Genomic DNA, 19,439 nt, shown 5'->3' on the forward strand with positions numbered 1-19,439 from the left:
ATTCTAGCCATCCCTTAACTAGGTGATCCCTAACAGGATTGGTTCCTAACAAAACCTGTTGTAATAGTCTTTAATCAGATTAGGGTTTTATGAAGTCTTTGGAAAAATAGGATGTGAGTGTCTACTTCAACACTTAAATCTTGACTTTATTGCTGCTCCAAGGCTTGAAAGAAGATTGATTACTTGCTCAGTTGCTTGAATGAGTTCTTGAATGTAATTGTCGAATATGTGTGTGATGATCAAATGGGAAGGGAATGCCTCCTTTTATGCTTGCTAGTCAAAAAACATATTAATTTTCCAACATGAGCTGACACGAAACTAAGTTTCCCATTGAATTTTTGAAATGGCAAAAGGGTTTAAAGGGAGGACCAAGGTGTGGTGCCCTGGTCCTATTGAGGACCAAGGCGCTACACCCTAGTCCTACCCATTTTGGGGGTTAGGATAAGGAGCTCAATTGATGTATGAGATCAAAATGAGGTCAGATTTGCATGATGTGAGTAGAATTAGGTCCCAATCAGGCCTAGGGGTGCAAACGCTAAGGTAAGGACCCAAATGTGGTCAAAATTGTAAAGAGGTGCAATTTTAGGATGCCACAGTGGTACTTTTACCCTTACATTTATGGTGAAACTAATATTTTTCATACACCTCCTAGGGCTTTGCCTTATGTTTCTTCTCCTTCATTAGGGTTTTTAGATATATTTTTTGCTAATTACTTATCTTCCACATCAAATTTGGTCAAGACTAGAATTCATTCTTATTTGATTAGGACTATGATTCATTTTTATTTTGCTTTATTGCCTTATGTATATATTTATGATTATCCAACGAGGATCCACATTAGGACACATTTTCATAATAATTTGCATGCATATATTTATGATTTTGACAAGTTCCTAAGTTTGTTACACATGATCCTTCCATATATGTTAAACTTATTTTCTTTTATGTTGTGGGTAAGGAAATATTGTCTATGAATATTCTATATGATCATGTACTTACATACCCATCCTCCATAGGTTTGACTAGTACTCATCTTTCTATCTTAGACATCCTTATGTCATTTATCCATGAGCTTCATGATGATCCTATGATTTGTGATAGTGATGAGTATACATCTAGTGAGGTCTTAGTTTGTGATACACCTTGTGTGATGAATATCGGTAATATGATTACATCTTATTCACCTATTCATGATATTCTTACACCTTATGAATTTATTTCTCATACGTGTTTAAATGATATCCCTACATTCATATATCCATGTCCTTTAGATGAGAATTCCTCTTTTATACATGACAATTTGCTTCATATTACTCAAATCTTTTACATCTCATGTTTTTTATATAAATATGCAAACCTCCCATGACGACGACATGTTTTTCTTCTTTACCTCTTCATGTAGATGCGTATGATAACTTTTGTATATGCTTATTTATTATGTAGTGGTATTACTTCCCCTAGTGAGGAGTCATTAAATGATTCAAGTATGGTGGTTATATGAATGCTACTTTACATGTGAAACTGGTTATACTTAATGATTATAAATAATTAGATGATGATATATTATTGATTAGTGAATTGAGACTTACTTTTAATCATAAATAATTACAATAGTTTGGTTTTATAATATTTGGGGGGAATCCAATTACACAAGCTTGAATATAGGTGTATGAAGATAGTTACAACAGTCGCAAGCATAGAACAAATTATGTAATATGCAATACCACAAGCTATTTTAAAATAGAGGAAATCAATAATGAGATAAAATCAATCAAATGAATAATCCAATGAATGGATGAAGTACATAAAAATACGCCATCTAGATGCATAGCTCAAGGAGATGAAATATCCAAAGGTTGTGATTTTAACAACCAATCATTAGATCAACTCAATCTAATTATGTAGTTAAGAGTTGAATTGCCAATCAATGGATAATCTCACTCAATCTAACTAAGACTGGGGAGGTCTTAACTAAATAGAGGTGGCACTTAACTACCATCAATCAAAGATTTAATGAGGCAATGGTGGCACTTGTGCAACTCAAGCAAAGCTATACACATATCTTTATTAGCTTCTTAGGTGAGAATAATTAAATATATTGAGTAAACTTATTAAATAGGTGCAATATCACACTTAGGATAGAAACATATCCAAGGTAAAGTAAATATTACAATACTAGATTTTTATTACTTATGGTATCTTTTATTTATAGATTTGATACATGCTTTTATTACTCATATTCTAGCCCTGGTCCACATGATGATAATATGGATCTAGCAATGCCTTCTCGTGTTATATTATTTATGCTTGTTCATCTTTTATCGACATGGATTATGCATCTAATAGACCTACTTTTAATTTTATGTCATCCTTTATTTTGAATGCCCCCATTTTGGGAAAAAACTATCTAGCCCCCAGAATGCACCAAGGCATCATTATCTTTTGTACATTATAATAAAAATTTGGTGTATTCTAGGGGTTGGATAGCCATTCTCCCCATCTCCATGCAAAAATACTTAACATAGTTTCCACATTAGCAAATATTCACATCATAAACTAAGAAGAGGTCAAGATGTTCCACCGAGACAATCAATTTTAGCATCTAAATATTTGTTATAAATGGATGTCCATTTTTTAAAGCAAAAAGAGAATATTCGTATATAATATAATATGTTCTTTGCAAAACCTCTTTTTAGCTTGCAAAGTGGATACTTGTTTTGATTTTTATATGATATTTTATATAGTAATACATTGTAATATTTGTTATATAGTATTTATGTATTATATATTATATATTACTTGCATATCTATCTTAATATATCTAGAGAAATTACAATGAGATATATCTTAATATTTTTTTGATAATTTGGAAAATCCTAATTGAATAGTAGTACATTACCTTTTCTCATTTTCACCCAAAAACTAAAATGAAAATTAAAATCAATAACTCAATTTTCTTAAGTAATATTATAATGGTCATGGTGGGAGGAGGAACATTCATGCATTCAATGCACAACTAGGCATTCAATGTTTAAAGCGGAATTAGAAATTTTTTATTGGCATTGGCAAGGTCATGAGTACTATGTTAGACAATTATGAGATGTATAGGTAGTGAATTTGTCTTCTAATGTCATGTTTAATTCACCAATGTACTGAAACTAAATTTGGTTCTAGTGAAATCGATAGCAGAATATTGAATGCAATGCATTGATCTTATATATAAATACATGCCAAAGTTTTTAAAAACCTACTCAAATTAGGATGGATATAGAAACTTGGTTATAAGATGCAGAGTTCGTAGATTAAAAGAGGGCATGACTTTTTATCCAAATCATTATAATGATAAAATAGAAACTTCCATCTTGAATGGTGGGTTTCAATGATTTTTTCCAAGCTAGAAAGTTGCACATTATATGACATCTTTAAAACATTAAAAAAATCTAAAAAAAGAAGCTTGCATTTGTTCAAAATAGAAATTATCATTTCATCCTACATTTTACATTCAAAATTCACTATTAGATGCATTTTTTTTCTTCATTCAAAATTTAAAGATGGATATTATATTTAAAATCAAAAGATGAATATTATCTCAGAGCATGTTATTTTTCTTACACAAACTATGTTGACCTCCTATACACCCTACCATTGTAGAGTTATGCATCTCGATGTAAATATATATAATATATTATCTATATATTATATAATATTATTTTTATATATGATTTGTATAATATTATTTTTATAAATTATATATTATTTAATTTGAAAAAATACTTTTAATCTAAAGGATATACATTTTTCGTTTTTATATGATATATATTATATAATGATATATAATATTATATATTGTTATAATATATGATTTATATATTATGTACTATAATAAATATAATATATTATATGTTATTATATTTATTTAAAAAATATATTTAACAAAATTAATATATGTTTTGTTGAAGTAAATACCAAAAAAAAAGTGAACAGACTTGTCATTTTAACGTGACCCGCAAGTAAAGAGGCAACCAGGAGCAACCAAAACGGATATCTGGTCCTTCAATAATAGATATTTGTTCCAAACATTTGGATTTTGTGCTCAAATTGACCAAGTTAGGATTTTTGAGTTTCTATCATTTTAGTTTTACCAAAGTTTATTGAAATTTTAAGCATAAATTGGGTTTGTTTATAAATTTTAGTAATTAGTAAAAAAAATGTTTTAATTTTTAAGTTTTGAGTTCCAAATAGCTTTAAATGGCTGAAGAGGTTGAAAACCCAAACCCTCCTTTAATTCAAGACCTAATTGACATAAATGTTACCGAATTGAAGAATATTTTTAAAATATACCATCAACACCCTTGATTGTCTATAATGACACCCGCCTTAGAGGGAATTATTATTCATGTGAAAACTCTCACAATCCAATATGAACTTCATTTCGAGAGTGGGGAGAGTCCAAGAGGCAACAATACTCTGATGACTTGTCTTATGATCAAGTTAAAGAATTAGAAATTTCCAAACCCTAATTAACACAACATTCTATGAATCTAAAAAATAGACAACCTATTGATGTACATAAGCCGAAATTTTATATCAAATGGTGCAAACATGAGGGTATTACAAGATTTTTTTGGGATTGTTGGTGGATAGTTTTTTTATAAACCCAAAAAACAACGTCGATGTCTCTCTATATCCACAAATTATATGCAGAGTTTGTTTTAGGCAAGCATGTCAACTATTTTGACTTTAGAGATTTCCAAAGAGTAGGTACAAGAATGCCTCAAGATAGACCAGAGGCAATGCAACAATTGCAAGGTCAATATATTCTCCCTCCTATTATTTATTCACCTCCAATAGCACACTCAAACATTGTTATAGATTCAACAATTCAAATCTGCAATGCCATAAACTCTTTTACTAGTCATATGATTGCAAAAACTTCTCAATTTTCCCAGTTGCATGATAGTGATGCTCGTGTTCAATCAGTTGATGTCGGTGGACCCTCCTCCTATACACATATTTGTGTACCACATTGTTGCACTATGTGCAATCATTTGTGTTTACGTCCTCTTGAAGAAGCTAGTGAGCTACCCCTAAACACATATGAATATTATATCCATCGCATGACACTTGCACAAGATGAGCTAGTAGGGTCTAGAACATAAGCAAATGCATTAGAGGTTATAATGCATGCAAAGACATAAGAAGTGAGAACACAAGGAGAGTCATTGAGGGCTAGTGAATAGGAGCAAGGTCAACCTTTTCTATAGGTAAAACTTAAAGTTATTTGATAGTGTATTTTAATTAAAATTAATATAACATATATTAGTACTAATGTTTTATTAAGTGGGATCTTATAGTTGATGACAAGGGAGCAACTTAGAGAAGTTCATCATGGTACTATTTCAGCCATTGAATTTGTCCTAGACTAGATGGTATAATATTTTGTAAGTCATAACTTTTTTTATTATATGCATATCAATTAAATCATGATTAGTTAAATATATTAATTTATATCTTGATCTTATTTTATTTTTTCCATCTACTCGTAATGTGAATGAGGTGGTAGCTTTGCTAATATGTTATAGTTGAACACCTGATCTTCCTAAGGGACTGCCATTCATAGCACAACTCTTAGAGCATCCACAAAGAGTTGAGGTAATTGAACTAAATTTTAATCGAATCAATAGTTTGAAGAACTCATATATCTTTTTCTTTTATCAATAGAATAGTTTTTATACCGATTTTCAAAAAATAATTTCACATAATATAAAAAATGACTTTAACCATAGATATTCTCAACCAATCCAAACCCTTATAACCCCAAATTTATAAAAAAGTGTACAATATCGACTACCCATTGACCTACTTATAACCAAAATATATAATCATAATAATAAGTGGCCAGGATTCTAGCCAGTACTAAAAGAGCAAAATTTTTACGTAGCTTTTATTTTCTTGGCTTTTTTTTTTTTTTTTTCCTCTCATCATTCATCCTTCTTGAACCTCCATCTCTTCTTCTTCTTCTGCAGCAGTCATTGGGCATCCCCGTGTGTTATTTCACCTCCCACTCGAGCAAGTAATCTTTGATATAACTACTATTTTTTGGTCCTCAAACTAAAACTGGCTTCCATGGAACCTGGATTCTTCTCAAACCAATGACACCAGAACTAGAAACGAAAATGTGTTACCAGTATTTCACCAACCATTACTTCCAGAACCAAAGGCAGAAATGAAAATCTCCAACTTCTCTGCCTCATTTCATTACTTCTCACATGTAGTTTGACTGTATTGTAAATCCTATCACATTCAATACCATAGACATGTGCTATCTCTTGCTCATCTATTGTACCCACTAATCTTTAAGCAAACATCTCAGAAGTCTTCACATATGGAATAATCATTACCTGGCTTTAAACACATGACCCATTTGGAGCTTGAGTATCCTCCATTGAATTTCCACCTCTAAGTGTGTGGGATTTTTTAAAATTCTTTAAGGAGGATAATTTGTTTCTAATTATTTTGATACCCTTGTTAATTCCAGATTTGTGTTTTTCCATTCATTATAGCATTAACAATAATTTGAGAATCTCTTTCTAAGTATAAGGTAGTTGTTTGATCGTTAATTTGCTCTCAAAGTTTATGGCTAGTAAAACCACCTTGGCCTCTACATCATTATGTGTTCCATCTCCCAGCTTTTGTGTGCCCACCATCAAAATATTATCATTCCAATCATGAGCCACACATCTGAATCTTGAAAGTCTCAGATATCATGTATACGCTCCATCAAAATTGACTTTAATCCACCCTTCCTCTAGATTTTCCCAAACTACATTTTTCTCTTTAGTTGAAGATGGATGGACCCAAGAGTGCCAATAAACAAGCGAACTTATATTGCTTATTGTACTCATTTAGATGTTAATTTCAAATATATTATGATTATATATACATATAAATAGTCTTACATTCTTGCCATTTTTTACATAAGAAGTTTTAGTTGGTTCATCCATGATGAGCACTTCTCAAATAACATAAGAAATATCATCAATGATATATGTTTTTTCATAGTAGATATAAGTAGATACATGTTTCGTTTATGTTTCTTCGTCAATAATTATATATTAATTTATATCAATTTTACTTTAATTGTTATGGTATATGCCACCATTTAGCTATGTGGATCTTCTAGCATTTCGATATGCTAGGACTCTTGATTGTCCTAATGGACCCTCATTTGCAAAATTCCTATCAAGAAAAAACAAAGGCACGAGGTAATCAAGAATTAAATTGTACTTTAATTAATATTTGACATAATTGAAGTTTAAAGTATAGTGATTTAGATGTTAAGTTGAAATTTCTAAATTATCTAGTAGATAAGTTTCTATTTAGTAGTCTAACTAATTTACCATTGAGCTAATTAAACTAATTTGTGGTTTGAATTGTTATTATGCAGTCAACTTCACATCCATCAAGTGGTGTGAAGAAGAAGATTTTGATGATTGACCACAAGTTTCAAATTTATTTGAGACATCTAGGGTCAATTGAAAAATTAGGATTTGATGCATAGCTATTCGACATGTACACTGTATATAGATATTGAGATGACATATGTTACATTTTTGTAAAAATTCTTTTGAGTTGGTATATATGCCAAATTTATATATGTATATGTACAATTATTCTACATTTTTATATATAAAAAATGATATTCAATATAATTTGCTCCTTGTGTGTATTGTTTCCCTACTTTTAGACTTAAAATTTAAATGTATAATTAGTTTAATATGGTTGCCTTATGAATGATAACATGTTATAGATTGAAGATAATAATTTTCCACAATCCATGAATTTACTTGCTACTATTTCTGGAAGAGATTGTGTGTGTGTTTTTGCATCAATGTTTTAGATCGCACTCTGTGATCCATCGTCAGGATGATAGAGAGTTGAAGGAATAAAAAGATGGGTTTTTATAGACCCAAGTAGGTTAAAAAGATGTGGGAAAGGGAGAGGGAGAGAGAGAAGGAATAATAACATGTTATAAATTGATTTCTTACAATCTTGCACTTTAATAGTTTATGAATTAAAATATCATTTTCAATAATAAATTATCATCAGTAATTTACAGTAGATAATCTATCCATATTAGTGTTAAATTTGGTTGTCCTAGAAAACCTCACCAAATTTGATTCGTTTGTCTTTAGTCTCTTTAGTTGCAACATCCTTTAACCTCTTTCTCTAATAGTCAACACATCAAGATAATCATATATACCATTTATTTCCTTCATTTTCAATTTGGAGATATTGGCTAAGGTAATATTATTATGTGATGCATAAAAATGGAACCAAGTGGCTAAGACCTAATCCCACTCTCATGTACACATTGGAATACAAAAGAGCCTAGGGAGATACTTCTCTTTGACTACTTCTTGAGATAGAAAAGAGAGAGTCAAGGAATACCTCGTAGGGTTTCTATTCCTTTGTTGTAATGAAGGAAAGATGTGCAAAATATGATCCAAAATGTGATGGTAAAAATGTAGAACTAGGGTCACACCACATAAGTTAGACCACCAATTATCCAAATCAACCAAAACATTAAAGGGAGGATGAACCTTCAATAGATCCAACCTCAATTCTATTAGAAAGAGGGTTGGATGTTGATTGAGGTCCTATTTCCCCTTTTGTTTGAGTTGAAATTGTGTAATTCTGAGTTAGGTTTGGAACTTGCAAATACTAAGTCTATTGGAATGAAATGATGAAAACACGGTGCTACATAAATCAAATAGAGCCACAAGCTAGGATCTGAGCTACAGAAGAGGAGCAAAGTCTGCACCTGAAAATTCAGGAAAAATTGTCAGGACCAGGGTGGAGTGCCCTAGTCCTTAGTGTCTTGGTCCCTTTCTGACGCCCTGGTCCTGAGATGGTTTCAGAAAATCTGCAAAAGGAAGTTCTCCTTACCTCAGGCTCCTCTATCCTTTCCAACCATGTATGGTCATTAAATTTGCAACTTATACACCAAAAGAAGGGGAAAATGGTGTTGTGGGTGGCTATATAGGACTTTGCCTTAGTCAAAACCCTTATTTTGGTGGTTTCCACCTCCACAAATAGCAAATAATGTATTGAATATGTGTGTGTAGATCCTAAATGAACAAGAAAGCAAATATAGAGTTCTACCCTACGCTTTGGAGAGTAAACCCTAAATGAATGTAAATGTAAATGTAAATGCTTCAAATCACAAGTGAAATAATGGATCTAAAGCATGAATGTAAATCTACAATTGAATGTTATGAAGCTCATACAAAGACATGAAAATAACATGAAACCATACCTAACCCTAAGGGAGAGGTACAAGCCAATCAACAGTCGATGATCTCCTATTACTCTTCAATGTCTTCAAAGCTCCTAATTGTTGTTGAAGATGATTGATGAAGGCTTGATAAATTCTTGATGAATGCTTGATTTGTTGTTGTAGACTTCACATAACCTGCACTTTCACTTCACAAGTGGCTCCTTCAATCGCTAGATCTTAGATCCTTCAAATGAGGAAAGGAAGGCTTTATGTAGGAGACCCTAACTTTGTTTTGAGTCATAGGCCGACTTAGAAATACTATTTTTGCCAATCTCTTGTATTTGAATACTAAAATACCCCCAAAACATGCTCTCAAAATTCAGGGAGAAAAAGTCGGGACCATGTTGGTACCAACATGGTCCGAACACATGGTCCAACCAACTTTTCGCCAAATTTTCGGGGAAGCAAGATATTTTGATTTTAAAGAAAATTTTAGGAGTATGTGGGAATTTGAGATGTCTAGATATGCGAAATCGGGCCTTGAAGGTCGAAATAAGACATAATTAGGGTATTTGATGAAATGATTAATTGAAAGAATAAATAAAAAGGGGCACACTTAGGGTAAAGGGCCCAATTTTATGATGTGTAGATTGATGAAAGAAGAATTTAGATTAAATTAAATTAATTAATTAAATGCTTAAAAGGAATTTTAAATGCAAGATGAAAACACACTAAGGCGGGTGCTACCCTAAGCGTAGAATTGTACCACCCAATTAAGGGTGTACAATTTATGACGCTACATATTTCTTATTAAGACATAGTCATACTTAGCTACCTATAAAAATTCGTGTCACTATTTTCTTAATTATTAGCAATAGCAACTTGTTCTTTGATATGATGATAAGATAATAATTAGCCACTACTTCATCATCCATGTACTTCTAGGTCTCTCCAAGAAATTATTATTCACCATTTCAACAACCATATGATATTCTTATGATAGGTTTGAAGGAAACAATAACTTTTATATAATATCATTATTTTAAAGTATAAATCATTTTGAACATATTAAACATCTTCTTAATTTTTTTCATAAGAGTTATTTTTCTTAGCTTGCATGATAATTGTTCTAATATGATAATTTATATTAACATGATTATATAATACTATTTTCTATTAAATTTCAAATTAGATATGACTATTATGTGTTTGTGAAAACATTTGATAGATTTGATGAGTGGCCATTGACCATCAAATCTTGAAAAATCTCTTGTATTCCTCACATAACATTGCCAAGTGGCACTATCCTTAACTTAAATTTAAAAATTGGGATATGGATGCTTAATTATGATGGATAAATACATAAAAAGGATATTTTTTATGAGTTTAGGGCTATCATAATCCACATAACAATCCAATTTCATGTTGGGATAGTCATAATAGCACACAAGATCATCAAATCCCATAAATAAATGCCAAAAAAATGAAATATTTTGGTTGTGTAGGGTATTAGACCAAGATATAGCTATAAGGTGAAATTATGTCCACAAAAATGAGAAAAATAGAACAACCCTAGGCTACCCATGGTAAAATTACTATTCAAACAAAAGTCGATAAATTGTAAAATTGCAAAAATGTCAGTGGCTTTGACAAATGGGTAGCATGAGAATGTCAAGGTGGTAGGGTGAATGCTAGGGAAAGCATTTTTTCATTCCCAAAATCACCCTATCATTCTAGAGTGCATTATTCCAATGTAATCTCTTAAGAGCCCTAAGGGAAAAAACAAAGTAATTCCCGAAGCTCGTCGCACCTAGGAAATTTTGTCTAGACCTACAAGTGGATGTAAAATGCATCAAAATTAGCCTCTCTTAATCTTAATCAAATCAACATCATTTGACCATGCCAACAATGAATGCCTTCTTGCAAAAATATTAATGGAGAGCAGAGTGAATATGGCAAGAAGTATATTTTTTGTTTCATGTGTCTTGGAGAAAAATTGACTATACCAATACCTAAAGGTGGGTAGGTAAATTCCAGGGAAGGCCTTTCTTCATTCCTCAAGTCACACGATCATTTTGGAGTGCACTATTTTGGTGTAGTCTCTTAAGAGCCTTAAGAGCCTAAAATTGCCAAACTATGATAGAGCAAATCTCAAATCTTGTGGCACCCAAGAATGTCTCATTTAGACCCAAAAGTGTATATGGAATAACTCCACATTAACCTCTCTTAATTTTTATCAACACAATACCATTTTACCATTCCAATAATGAATGCATTCTTGCAAAAACTTACAGTGGAGAGTATTACAAATATGACAAGAAACATATTTTTTGGTTCATGTGTCTTGGATAAAAACTAAATACACCAAGACATTAAGGTGAGAAGGTGAAAATATATTTAAGGCCTTTGTTTATTTTCCAAGTCACCCTATCATTTCAAAATGCACTACTCTGGTGTAGTCTATCAAGAGGCCTAAAGAAATAAACTACCAAACTATGACAAAGTAGTTCTTAGAGATTTTGGAACCTAAGAATGTTCCATTTAGACCTACAAGTGATTATGGCATCCATCTATATTAAAATCTCTCAATTTTTGTCAACTCAACACTATTTGACCATGTCGACAATGAATGCATTCTTACACAAATTGTTAGTGGAGAGTAGTGCAAATATAGCAAGAAGCATATCTTTTGGTTTCATACATTGTGGAGAAAAAGAAACTAATTCAACATGTCAAGGTGGGTAATTAATTGCTAGGTAAGGCTTCTATTCATTCCCAAAGTCTCTTGATCATTTTAGAGTGCACTATTCCAGCATAGTCTCTTCAGAATCTAAGAGAAAAAATCTACCAAACTATGACATATTAGTTCTTAGAGCTTCTAACACTTAGGAAAGTTTTTTCTAGACCTACAAGTGGATATGGAACTCCTCCACATTAATATATCTCAGTTTTTCTCAACTCAATGTTATTTGACCATGCCAATAATTAATGCATTCTTGCAAAAACTGTCAATGTAGAGTAGTGCAACTATGACAAGAAAAATATTGTTTTCATGTGTCCCAAAAAAAAATTGACTATCAAAACACATCAAGATGGGAAATTAAATGCTAATAAGACCTCTATTAATTCCTCAAATAAATCATTTCAAAGTGCACTATTTTGGCATAGTTTGTGACTGGTCAATGCACTCAAGTTAGTTAGGTAGCTAATCTCACATGAAGTAACCTAATGTCCTAAGAAAATGCTCATTTAATTATCGACTAGGGACATATCTACTTGGATGATGCTAACACTATATGTGTAGAAAAATATTCTTAATTCGTTTATCATTTATGCAAAAGGAAATACTAACTACTAAAATCATAAATAGTATTGAAACAAAAATTCTCTCTACACAACATTTTTTGTAGTTACCTTGATGAGTGACTCAACAGTGGTTGCAAGTAAACAGTAAAATGACTCGACAGTAATCTAGACTCTTAACCATTAACTATATTATTAGAGCACATGAACTAAATAATCCATAAAATGATTCTAAAAGAGAAATGATAATCTAACTGCTTACACAAATGAGAGAGACAGAGACTGAGAGAGTTACACTACCTCAAGTGGCCCTTGCTTGAGGATGTAACCTCGAGAGATAACAGTACTTTTTAACTCAAAATATAATCCACTTTATTCATACTGATTAATGCATAATAACATTAATAGTGATGTTCTCAATAACACAAAATATAGGTGCAAAACTCATTTGTATTACATATGTGCATTTGAGAAGTGAAGATAAAAATTAGAGAAGAGATGGAGTCGTTAACTTTGACATAACTATCTTTTAATATAGTTCTATCTGAGGTAACAACTGAGACATAACTATATTTAAAAATAATATAAATTAAGGTTTAATTTGAGATTTTAAAAAAGTTTTTATATCCCATTGGGGGGTTGCCTTCTACCCCCATAGGACCATGGTTGGGGATGGGGGCCTAAGGGCTCACTAGCTTAGCCATTGATAATACTTGATAGGGTTATCATCCCTAACAACACTGTCGGTATAGATAGTACCTTATGATAATGCCTATTGACTAACATGACAAGGGGGTATGCGGTCTTAAACACACACCCCCCTCCCCCTTAAATATATTTTTTAAGATTTTAAAATAGTGCACGATTTTTATTTTATTTTTTTACTCGCTAAATAAATTGTACCATTATACAACCAGGTGACAAGGGAGTTGGGAAAAAATTATATGTTTTTTTAATGACCAAAATAGGTCAGATTTTATGTCAAAATTCATCTCTTGGGCCTCTTGGATCCATGATGAGGTTCATTTTGTCTTGAATGGTCATTTGTGGAACTTATTCTACAAAACCCTCATAATGAACATGCAAAAAAAAATTGCAACTTATATTCATAAAACTCAAATCTTTGAAGTACCCAACAAATTTATAAACCCCAAAATCCCAAATGTAAAAAAAAATAACATGCACATTAACAATAATTGGGAGATCTCTCGCAACAACTTGGAAACCAAGCTCTCATACAAAATGAAAGAAAATTTGTATCCACATATGTAGGACTATTTACACATAACCCAAAGAGATAAATCCATGGAAAAAAGTATTTAGGATCTACATACAAAATAATAGATAACATACCATTAAACATGATACAATATATGCCCTAAAAAACCTCAAGAGGTAAAACCCAACCTCCAAAAGCATCCATCCTCAATGTATTATTTAGAAATAAATAAAACAATACATCTACAAAGTCTCTGTATATAACTCTAAAGCATCAAGCTCTCTACATGAAATTTATGTGATCAAACATGTATCTACACATCCCATGTCATGCTTTAAACCATCACAATTTAACCCCAAACTATCCAACCTTGAATCACTACACATGTGCTTTCTTTATAGATATAAGCTTGCACAAAACCACAAGTGGTATTTTATAAACCATATGAATAATTGTTGGCCATTTGGTGGAATTGATTATGTGTTGCATTGATATTATGTCATTGATGCCAACACTAGCTATTTGGATGCTTTACCGACACCCTTCTGGTCCCGGTAGGTTGAGTGGTTTCTGGTTGATTTGGATATGGCATGATCTGGTAGTCTCCAGTATGATTTGGTGATGGAATTGGCTTGTTCATGATACTCATGCTCATATTCGGTCAGTTGGTTTTGGTCTGGTGATCAGGTGCTATCCTACTTGCTTAGAAGCTTAGTTTCTGGTTTCGGCAAGGGTTTCACTGGAAGAGCTTTTGATGAAGATCTTTGATGAAGACTTGGCAGATGGAGATCATTGCTATAGTGTGTGGACCTATATTGGGTCCCGGTTGATCTAGGTTATGGACCGACTTTAATGTAACGTGTGGATTGGACCTCTCGATGTATTTTCGGGATGTCTTATATTATTTGTTTGGTCTAAGGCTGACATGGTTTGTAAATATGTAATTGGTTTATTATCTAGTGGTCAACCTAATTGTTTATGGTTGAGGGTTTGTATATATAGATGTAAGATCTCATTGTAGATTATCATGGTTATGTTAGAGGTCATGGTCAAGGAATGTAATGTGGGAATAATGTAATATCATTCAGGCAGAGGAGTTGGTCGATCATTGGAGATCGAATTGGGTTTATGTAAGAGGATTTAGTCCTCTGGTATTGAGCTTAACCGAAACTGTACTCAGGCATAGGAGATTCTATCTTTTGCAGTTCAACACTTCTCCGGATTGTAGGTTGGATTTATATGTAGTCAGTGAGGCTCCTTTTGTGATGAACAATGCGCTCTAGGTTGTTGGCCTTCTTGCAAATGCAGGCCCCTCAATTGTAATTCACATACTTATTGCAGAAGTATTATCTAACTGTGGATAGGATTCCCACCGTGGTTTTTCCCTTTATCGGGTTTTCCACGTACAAATCTTGGTGTCATGTGGATGGTATTTATTATGTGATTATTGTTTATGCTTAATTGGTTTAACTGCTATTCCGGTATTAATGTTTTGGGTTTCGGTCTTAAAGTTTAAATTGATAATAGTTCTGGTAATCTATGACAACTGATTCACCCCCCCCCCCCCCCTCTCTCAGTTGTCTTCTGGTTATTTAAAATGTCTGACAATTGGTATTAGAGCTTTGGTCCTCTCTACAGAAGCTTAACCGCTTGAGGAAGATCCTATGGTACTAATAGTTCAAGTTCATCCAATTCTTTTGAAGCTATCTTTCAGAGGGATATTCTAAAGCTTGATGGAACAAATTACATAGTATGGAAGATTCAAATGGAGACTCATCTGAGATGTCTTGGCAAGGAGATTTGGGAGATCACATAGAATGGTGTCACACCTTATAATCCAGGATCTGGCAATCCTCCTCTGGCAAACCTGGACAAGGAGCTTGAGAATGATTGTAGAGCAAGAGAAGCCCTCTTGTGTGCACTTTCTAATTAGCAAATAATGGGATTAACCGACAAATCATCTGGAAAGGCTATATGGGATAAGTTGGAGACTCTTAATGAAGGTGACCCTACATTGAAGATTGCTAAACTTGATGGTTACCGGGTGAGATATGAAAACCTGAAGATGGAAGAAGATGAAAGGATTACTGCATTCATGGAAAGAGTAAATGAGACTGTTATGGGAATTCAATGTTGTGGTGGAACTCTGAGCGAAGATGAAATTGTTTCTAAAGTCCTAAGAGCCCTACCATCGGCTTATAAAATGAAGGCTACTACTATTAATGAATTGAGAACAATGGCTAATACATCTATCAACAAAGATACTTTGGTTGGGAAATTATCTGCTTTTGAGCTTGAAGAATTTGGACCTTTTGGAGCTATGAAGATTGAACCTGCTTTTCATGCATCTACATCTACAACTGGTAAGAAAGACTGGAAAGCTTTGTATGCAAAGGAATTAGAAGATATGAAGAAAGAAGATGACGAGTTTGAGCAACTTGAAGCACTATTTGCTAGAAGAGTACCTAAAGGACTGGTAGGAAGTAAGTATGAAGGAAAAGCACCTTTTAAATGTTTTGCATGTAATAAGATTGGTCAATTTGCATTTAGATGTCCTGAAAGGAATTCAAGATTTGAAGAAAGAGTTCAAAGATCATTTAAGCCAAACCCTGGATATCAGAACAAGTACAAGTACAAGAAAAAAAGAGACAAATCATGCTACATAGCAGATGAGGAAGGCATTACTGATTGTGATGATGAACCGACAGAAGATTCTGCTAGTGGTTCTGACAATGGGAAGGAATGGGTGTTCCTGGATATCAAAGAAGATGATCCAGCATTGGAAGTGAATGTACTGAAAGAGAAGGCACTTGCTGCTAAAATTGAAGACAAGGATGAATGGGTAATTAAAAGTGATTGTTCACATCATATGACTGGAGATAAAGGGAAGTTTCTATCTTTGCAAAAATTTGATGGCCGTCCAGTTAGATTTGGAGATGACAAAGCATGTATGATCAAAGGAAAATTAACTATATCATTGGATGGTAAGAACAATACTGACAATGTTTATTATGTTGAAGGTTTAAGGCATAAAAGATAAGGGATTTCAATTACAATTAAAGGATGGAAAATGCAAAATCTTTACTAGATTTGGTTTGAAGATTGCAACCGGTACATAGACAAAAGGTAAAATATTTCATTTGAACTCTAGTGAGAAGACATGTTTGATTACACAAATTGATGAGAGTTGGCTATGGCATAAAAGGTTGTGTCATGTGAATTTTGATTGCATTGTGAAGATCAGTTCAACTAAGGTAGTTAGGGATATACCTAAGATTATGAAGCCCTATAATCCGGTATGTAAAGAATGTCAAATGGGTAAACAAGTCAGAATCTCTTTTAGGAGTATACTATTAACAGTTTTCAAGGTAATAGATATTTCATGCTAATCATTGATTATTATTCTAGAATGATGTGGGTTACTTTTCTAAAAGAAAAATCTGAAGCATTTGAAAAGTTTCAAATCTTTAAGGCTAAAGTGGAAACTGAAACATTATTGAAGATTAAATGTTTGAGGTCAGATTGTGGTGGAAAATTCACATCCGGTGAGTTTAATAACTTTTGTGAGAAGCATGGTATAAGAAGACAATTTTCTGCTCCCTAAGCACCTCAGCAGAATGGAGTTGTGGAAAGGAAGAACATAACTATCTTGGATGTTGCTAGAACAATCATGATGGAAGCTAGTCTACCTCATATCTATTGGAGAGATGTAGTACCCCTCCTTGATCAGACTCTTTTTGTATGTTTTTGATTGACTTCAGAGGAACATTATTGTATATTGATTTAGATTTTATGTGATGTTATATCATACTTTATCTGGATTTGTGGCGTATGATTTTATGTAGTATCTCAGTGCTTATGATTAATGTTATTTTATGGATCATTATCTTGGACTGACACTCTTACCTTATATGTGTGATGCATTATTTATGTGATTGCATGTTTGCATGTGTATGGGATGCGAGGAGATGATTTTCCTTCACTCACTCCGATGAGATAGGGAACATCACGATTCTCCTTCATCGGTGTGTGTGCGTCATGTCTGTATATATATATATATACATATACCTACCTGGTACTTGTACCTGCAATGTCCTGCACCAAGTACCAGGTACAAGTACCAGGTAGGTATATATATATATATATGTGTGTGTGTGTGTGTGGTTCTTTGGTGCAGGACATTGCAGGTACAAGTACCAGGTAGGTATATATATATATATATATATATATGCACGTGTGGTTCTTTGGTGCAGGACATTGCAGGTACAAGTACCAGGTAGGTACGGGGTATCGACTCCGCCTAGTTTAACAGGTCTGAGCATGCCTTATATGTCCAATGGGAGTGGAGGAGATAGTTGTTGGACCCTAACTTGACCCTTAGTTACACTCGTGCGAGTGTTGTCAGTCGGTTGTCTTTCCCGTTTGGCTGGTATGTGAATCATAGTGCTTTGGTTTGGTCATTTGTGAGTCATCATTTGATCATTCTTCATTTTGTGTGCTTTCATTCATCTGAATGGTTATTTAATTGAATGGATGATGCTATCTTGTGTTGGCATAATTAGTTAATTATTATGCTCTGAGATTATTGATTTAATTAAATTAACGATTTGCTAGATTAAATGGTTAAATGGCTTATTTCATTGTGTAGGGTTGAATCAATATATTTTGTGGAAGGAAATAAATAATTGCCTAGCCATTTTAATGATAAATGATTATGTTGAAAGAAAGTATTTTGGAAAATAAAAAGCTTTTATTTTTACCTTTCCATTTGACTTTTTCATTTTAATGATTGGAAAAGAATTGTTTTTGGAAAAGAGGAATATATGATTGCTTTTTACTTTTAAAATAAATTAATCTGATTGGTGGAGAAAACTTTCAACCTAGAAAGTTTAGGTTGAAATTATTTTCCCATATAATTTTGGAAATTCACAGGAATGGGGGAGGCATAATTTTTGGAGAGAAATTTGGAAAATCATTCTGGAAGGAGGAGCTGTAATTCGATTTGGTTTGCAAGGATGGGATTCTCCATAATTTTGTTTGCTAGTTTGCTTCAAGGTTGGATAATCTCTTCTTGTTTTGAAATTTAAATTTGATTTTTCAGTTGCTTCCCGTGTGTTGAAAATATGCAAATCTCCTTGTAGATTCTTGTGAAATGATTGGAATGGAAGAAGGAATGCCTGTTGCTATTGATTTTGTGAAGCTTATATCATATGATTTCTTATAGGAAAGAAATGGTTCATTTCTCTATTTGCTGTATGTTTTTGTGCTTGAAATCAACTTCTGGAAATTACCTCTTCTATTGTTGCCTAAATCATTATCTATTGGGTTCTTGTGTGATTTTATTTCACCATTTACCTTTCTGGTAAATATCCCTTTGAATTTGGATCTTGGCACTGTGTGTGTGTGTGTGCCCATGAAAAGATCAGGGAATGAATCATTTTCATGTTTAACGGTTTTGTGACATGTTGATTTTAATGCTTTTGAAGCATGAGATTATTTTGTTTGTAGACTACTATTCTCGTGGTGGGCTTGTCCCACCATGTGGGCCGGTAGTGTCTGCTACCCACAGGTAGCAGAACTATCGATTGACAATACCGCTATGCAGTAGCAGTACTATCGGTCGGTAGGACTGCTACT

Source organism: Cryptomeria japonica, chromosome 10, assembly GCF_030272615.1.
Source record: "Cryptomeria japonica chromosome 10, Sugi_1.0, whole genome shotgun sequence".
Taxonomy (NCBI): Eukaryota; Viridiplantae; Streptophyta; class Pinopsida; order Cupressales; family Cupressaceae; genus Cryptomeria; species Cryptomeria japonica.